The sequence below is a fragment of the Doryrhamphus excisus genome, linkage group LG5 (assembly GCF_037039965.1).
Source record: "Doryrhamphus excisus strain RoL-2023G ecotype Guam linkage group LG5, RoL_Dexc_Guam_v1.1, whole genome shotgun sequence".
In the NCBI taxonomy this organism is placed as follows: Eukaryota; Metazoa; Chordata; class Actinopteri; order Syngnathiformes; family Syngnathidae; genus Doryrhamphus; species Doryrhamphus excisus.
In genome coordinates this window covers 12,601,695-12,608,296 of record NC_136361.1, presented here as the reverse complement: position 1 = coordinate 12,608,296, position 6,602 = coordinate 12,601,695, and positions in this window count along the sequence as shown.

The window sequence follows — 6,602 nt, the reverse complement described above, 5'->3', positions numbered from 1 at the left end:
AGAGCCATTCCAGTCACTTGGACCAATTGAAGCGTCGCTGCGTGGTCGGTGGCGGGTTAACCGGGGAAGTGGGCGGGGCTTAGAAGCCTTCAGTTCGCTTATCCCTCCGCTTGCCATGAACGCCTTTCGGTGTCTCAACACTTCGCCGGTGAATGTCTATTCTAATTTATTTTTATAAAATGTTAGCTAAAAGTAGATTGCGGGCTTGTTAAAAACCCAGAGGAAGTTGGCTGACTGTGACAGGCTTTAACGTAGCCCCTCGACTGAGATCTGCGTATATTTATTTAGTGGTAGCAACACAAACTCTTCGTCATGCTTAGGTCTACATGTTTAGAATAGTTGACAACAGGACAATAACACATTATTATGACGTCCAAGTGGCTGCTCTCACTTTCACCTATTCTGCGCATGCGATCAGCGCTGAAGCGGCCCTATTTTGTCAAGTCAGCGCGGAGGAACACTATTGTTGACAGTCAAAAGCGGAAGAGTGACGTCACGGTGGAGGGAGGAGGAGGCGTGTGCGCGTGACAGAGCTGCACGTGCACAGGTTTTGACGTACTTTTACTCTTTCACTTTGGACACGAAACACTCATACTACCACAATACTTACTTTGTTTTTCAACTCAAGTGACGTCAGTATTTTCTTAAAACATATTACAATATTTGCTTTGTTCTTCAACTGAAGTGACGTCTATGCCTTTTTAATTCTACCCCTTGTTTACCCCTTCCCCTATCCTTTAAAACCCAGCTCCAAGGGGAAGACGTCACTAAGCAATGGGGCACCACTTTATTATGGATACATCATAACCCTTCATGCATGCTGGCTGTAACATAGGCAGATGAGATAATTAAATTGTTCATAATAAATGTTTCCTACCATAAAGTCAATGTTAACTAGCCTACCTCAGAACCCATTTCCTTAAATAAAAGGCACACATTTTTACAAACTGACATTTATTGCAAAACAATAAACAACTCTAATAAATAACAACCAGCACTGGAACAACATTTTGGAAAAATACAAAATGTGTCAATATGAAATAGAAATAATATAACGCCAACAAATGTATAGACCTTATCAAGGATCATTTGAAGCTTTAAAAACCGCTCTATTTTGGTCTCAGTCTCCTCCTGTCATTGATGTTCTTTTTCAGATTCTTTTGTAAGAATGTCCAGAATGGCATTTTGTTGCATGTGATTTTCCATACTAGAATAGCATCTTTTGAATAGTCCTGAAGTGCTGTGTGATGTATAGGGCTAACTTCACTTGGCTCAGCATCTCCTGCAGAAATGACACATATGCCAAAGTAAGTAACATTTCTTTATATAGCTCCCTTGACAGACAAAAAAGTCACAAAGTCAATTAAAAATCACAGTACACAGTCAAGAGAGCCCCAAATAAAACAACAGTAGAGACATCAGAAGGCTTTAACAAATAAGAACGATTTAAGCTGGCTTTTAAAAGCATCAACAGGATCTATCAAATGCAGAGAGAGAGGAAGCCGCGGAGCAACAGGCTGGAAAGATCAGTCTTCTCTGGTCTGGAAATGAGTACATGAAACCATCAGTAGGTTCTGGTCCACAGACCCAAGAGTGCGACCAGCGTTGTAAGGCTGAATGAGATCACTGATATAAGAAGGAGCCTGACTATGCAACGCTCAAAAAGTGAATTTTTAAATTTCTCAGATAGGAAACTGGCAGCCAATGAAGACTTTTTAGAATGGGGGACATATGTGTTGATTCCAGGAATCAAGTACTGCTTGAGGAATCGAGCCATCAGGCGTTTCTGTTGTATTAGCATTTAGCTGCAGAGAGGTAGCACTCCACCAATGCTTGATTTCCTCTGAACAGCTTTTCAGGGAGTCTAACTTATGGTTTGAAGGAGCAGCAGATCGATGATAAGAAACATCATTGAACTTTTGGATGATCTTTCCCAAGGGGAGCAAATACAACACAAACGGAGCAGGCCCCAAAACAGAACCTTGATGGACTCCACACAGCTTCCTCACAGTTCTGCTGAATCAGACTCTACTTGGTTCACTGCAACACTTAAGCTACGACCAGATAGATAGGAAGCAAACCATTTCCTTCATTCACCTTTGTGTCTTTTCAAGGAATGACTTTCTTCAGGATTCTTGAATGTTTCTTTTCTTAGGATACTGTGTGCTAGGAGTGTTGACATAGTTGATCGTAGGAGTTTGTGAGAGAGACGTAGCGAGAGAGGAGGATTACACTTGTGTGTTTCCTGCTTTACATAAGAAGCTTATGTGATGGGTCTCCATCGCTGAAGTCAGATGGATGTTCCCACTCGCCACATCCTGCCGCTGGGAAGTCCGCTTGGCACCGAGGTCATGGAAATGCCATGACGAGGGAATCAACATGGAAGCATGAGTGTGTACTCAGTGATGGCTTGAAGTAACCATGCTACATCCTCTTACTAGAGACTTCAGTCGGTACAGAGATCCAACTACTATAGATAATAATGCTCCCTTTTGGTATTCGTTGGTCAGTAAATCCATGATTTGAACAAATGTGTGCATAATGATGAGAGTTGATGATGTAATGACGCTCAAAGTAACCCAACTATCAGAAATGCTTGAGTCAGGCATATTCACAGTGAAGAAAAATTACCTGCATGAAGAAAAAGTGCTTTGGAAATTTGGGATTCCTGCTGGATTTTTCGGACTGGACATTGAGGGTCAATTTTTTCCAGCTCTACACCCTCACAAGGGCACTGGAGGGTACATGAGAGTTTGCCCAACCAGTCTACATGTGCTTTGTGAACTTGGAAAAGGCATTCAACCATCTCCCTGTGCACTACTACGTACCTTCTGGTCTTTGTACGACCAGAGCAGGAGCCTGGTTCGCATTGCCAGCAGGAAATCAAGCCTGTTTCCGGTGAACGTTGCCCTCTGCCAAGGCTGCTCTTTGTCACCGATTCTGTTCACAATTTTTATGGACAGAATTTCTCGGTACAGCCAAGGCGTCGAGGGTTCGAGTCTCATATCAGATATTTGCAGACAATGTGGTCGTGGTGGCCTCTTCGGGCTGTGGCCTTTCAGGCTTTACTGGGGCTGTGAAGCGTCTGGGAAGAGACTCAGCACCTCCAAATCCGAGGCTATGGTTCTCGGTTGGAAAAGGATGGAGTGCTCCCTCCGGGTTGTGAATGAGGTCGTGCCCCAGGTAGAGGAGTTCAAGTATCTCAGGGTCTTGTTCATGAGTGAGGCAAGATTGGAGTGTGAGTTCTATAGGCGGATCGGTGCCAGATAGTTACAGTATCTTGCCGTATTTTGATGATTTAAACACTGCGAAACTTCATAGTTCTTCATAGGTGTATCCCAATGACAGCATTGTAAGCTATCTTAAATTAACTAATTTTCTCATGTTGTAATGCACAGAAAAGGGAAAGAAATGTGTGTTCCTGTTTCACATAAGGATTGTGAATGAAAACATTTCAATGAAAGTGCAGTTCCGCTGTAAAAGGCAGCGTGTCTGCGCCACAATCTGGCGCCCCCTGTTGCAGCATCTGGCTTTGTCAAGCAGCTCACATAGCAAACCTACAGTACTGTTTGTTTTAGGCATCACAATAAGCTGGCAGTTGAATAAGATTGATGATTTGAGGTCACAGTGGCTGCATCGTCAATTGCAGCACTTACGCAATCAAGAGGAGGTGCACTTTGCGAAGGCTCAACAACAAATATTAATTGCTCGTGACACGTGTGCACATGTGAGCGATGTAGGAGGGAGGAATAACAGAGAGTCAATACAAAATATGAAAAGCAAAACAAATATAGTTTGATATATACAAATGAACATTCTTCTATTGCTTCTCTTTAGGGATTTTAAAATTGTATTTTTATTATTATTATTTTCGGCACATTATTATTATTATTTTACACACAATAACCAGCATAGAAAGCTTTCTAGATCTTCCAGAATCTGCACCTATTCCAGCTGTATTTTTTTGGATTTAATGCTTCCTGAGAAAACGGTATGATTTAATTTACTCAACCCGTTAGCCGCCTCCGTCTCTCAAACTCACCACAGCAAATCAATCTCCTACATCCAACCCTGTCCTCTGCATCTGTCTCTCTCACACCAACTATAAACTACCCTACCCTGGCTCTAAACGCAGCTCCTTCTACCAATACATTCACTATCTCTCCTCTGGACATGTCCCAACCATCTCAGTCTGGCCTCTCTGACTTTATCTCCAAGGCCTCTAACATGTAATGTCCCTGTGATGTACTCCTTCCTGATCCTATCCATCCTGGTCACTCCCAATGAGAACCTCAGCATCCTCATCTCTGCTACCTCCAGTTCTGCTTCCTGTCTTTTCCTCAGTGGCACTGTCTCTAGACCAAACAACATGACTAGTCTCACCACAGTTTTGTACAGTATAGCTTTCCTTTCATTTTAGCTGAAACTCTTCTATCACACATGCCTGACACTTTTCTCCACCCGTTCTGTCCTGCCTGCACAGGCTTCTTCACCTCCTTTTTACAATTTCCATTGTTCTGAACTGTTGACCCCAAGTGTCAATGGTGTTAACTATGTTAACAAGGACCTAAGACTGGAAATTACTTTCATTTTGACCGAATGAGAATACCAGACTGTAAGCTTTGAAAAGCGAGGTGGTGTTTGTTGGTGTTGGTAAAACCATCTTCTGTTATGAATGTTGTGAATCCCCTTCCTGATTGTTTGAGGCATCCAAAACCAAGCTTATCCAGAGAAGAAACAGTGAGCGCTACTACCAGTTGTGTCATGCCAACAGTAAAGCCTCCTGAAATCATTCATGTGTGGGGTCGCTTCTCAACCAAAGGAGTGGGCTCCCTCACAAAAGAACACAACCATGCATCAATGGTACCAAAACAACCTCCCAAAGCAACTTCTACCAAGTCCAAGAAGAGTTTAGTGATGAACAATGCTTTTTCACAAGTCTATTGTGATAACTAGCTGGTTTGGGGAACAACATAACAGCTAACAAAAAGATCTATCAAATTTGGTGAAGACCAAAACGACTTCATACCCCTTCCTGTACCCTCTGCTCCTCAGATGCAAACCTCCTAAGCGTCCCAAAGACCAAGCACCGAACCTGGGGGGACAGAGCCTACTCTATTCCTGCCCCCTCCCTTTGGAACTCACTTCCGCCACACATCCATGACAGTGTTGACCTGACCCGCCTTATTATCCCAACTTAGGATGACACTGACATTCTTGGTGGACTGTTTTTCTCAATTTAAAATTTGAGACAAAGGTGTCAAAGTTTTTTAGGTTTACGTCAACATTTAGTATCAGTTGGGTTTTAAGTAACATTCAACATTTGAAATAGTTTCATGTAAACTTCTATTTCTTTCCACTTCAGTATGGCCCTAATGCTAGTGCTAATGCTAATGCTAACTATAATTGTAGAGAAAAAGTAGAATGTGCTGCAACCATAAATGGCACCCAGGCCGGACTTTGGATGTAGAAAATGGGGAATCTTTGGGAACAAAAAAGGATCTTCCTAACACCGAACGCTAGCAGATAGCCGGAACTTAATGCATGTTTGTTTATCCAAAAGTGAGACTTAAGCTGTGCTGTGTTGCTGCTTCTCATGAGGGTCGAGCTGGTGTTAGTCCATTTCATATAATGACTATACTGGTCATCACGTGTACACATACAGAACACACTCTTTTATGTAATGAAGGTCCAATTTGGGGCTGCACAGTGGTTGAGTGGTTAGCGCACAGGCCTCACAGCTAGGAGACACAAGTTCAATTCCACCCTTGGCCATCTCTGTGCGGAGTTTGCATGTTCTCCCCGTGCATACGTGGGTTTTCTCCGGGTACTCCGGTTTCCTCCCACATTCCAAAAACATGCTAGGTTAATTGGTGACTCCAAATTGTCCATAGGTATGAATGTGAGTGTGAATGGTTGTTTGTCTATATGTGCCCTGTGATTGGCTGGCAACCAATCCAGGGTGTACCTTGCCTCTCGCCCAAAGACAGCTGGGATAAGCTCCAGCACCCCCGCGACCCTCGTGAGGATAAGCGGTAGAAAATGAAAGAATGAATGAATGAATGAATGAATGAATGAAAGGTCTAATTTGATGCAGAAGCAAAGACTACTTTGAGTGGGCTTATTGCCTTACTCACTAAAACCGCTAGAGGGTGTGATTTCAGAAAAAGTGGAAAGTAGTTGAATAATAAAGTAGAAAAAGGCATAAGTCTAGTTTATATTGAGGGTTCTCGCCCTAAAATAATATTTTTGGCAAGATGAAGTCATCACACAACCTGGAAGCGAGTGTAAACTGGTGAAACATGGGCCTCCCACTGTCCATACAACGTCACTTTAATTGTCTGTGTTTTCTACGTCATTTTAGTATGAGCTACTCTTAAACCGAAGAATGTCTCAACTGTTATATAACTATATATTATTTCACTTTTCACCCCCCCCCTTTTCCTCTTTCATTTCCTTTCGAAGCCTCACATTGCAATAATGAGCAATTAGCTGCAATTTAGTCATAATAGCATGCTAACCAGCAGGTGAGCAATTACTTTGACGCCATCTCGCTGTATTTATCATTCAGCTGCGTGTGACAGAGAGCGTCATGTGGGTGC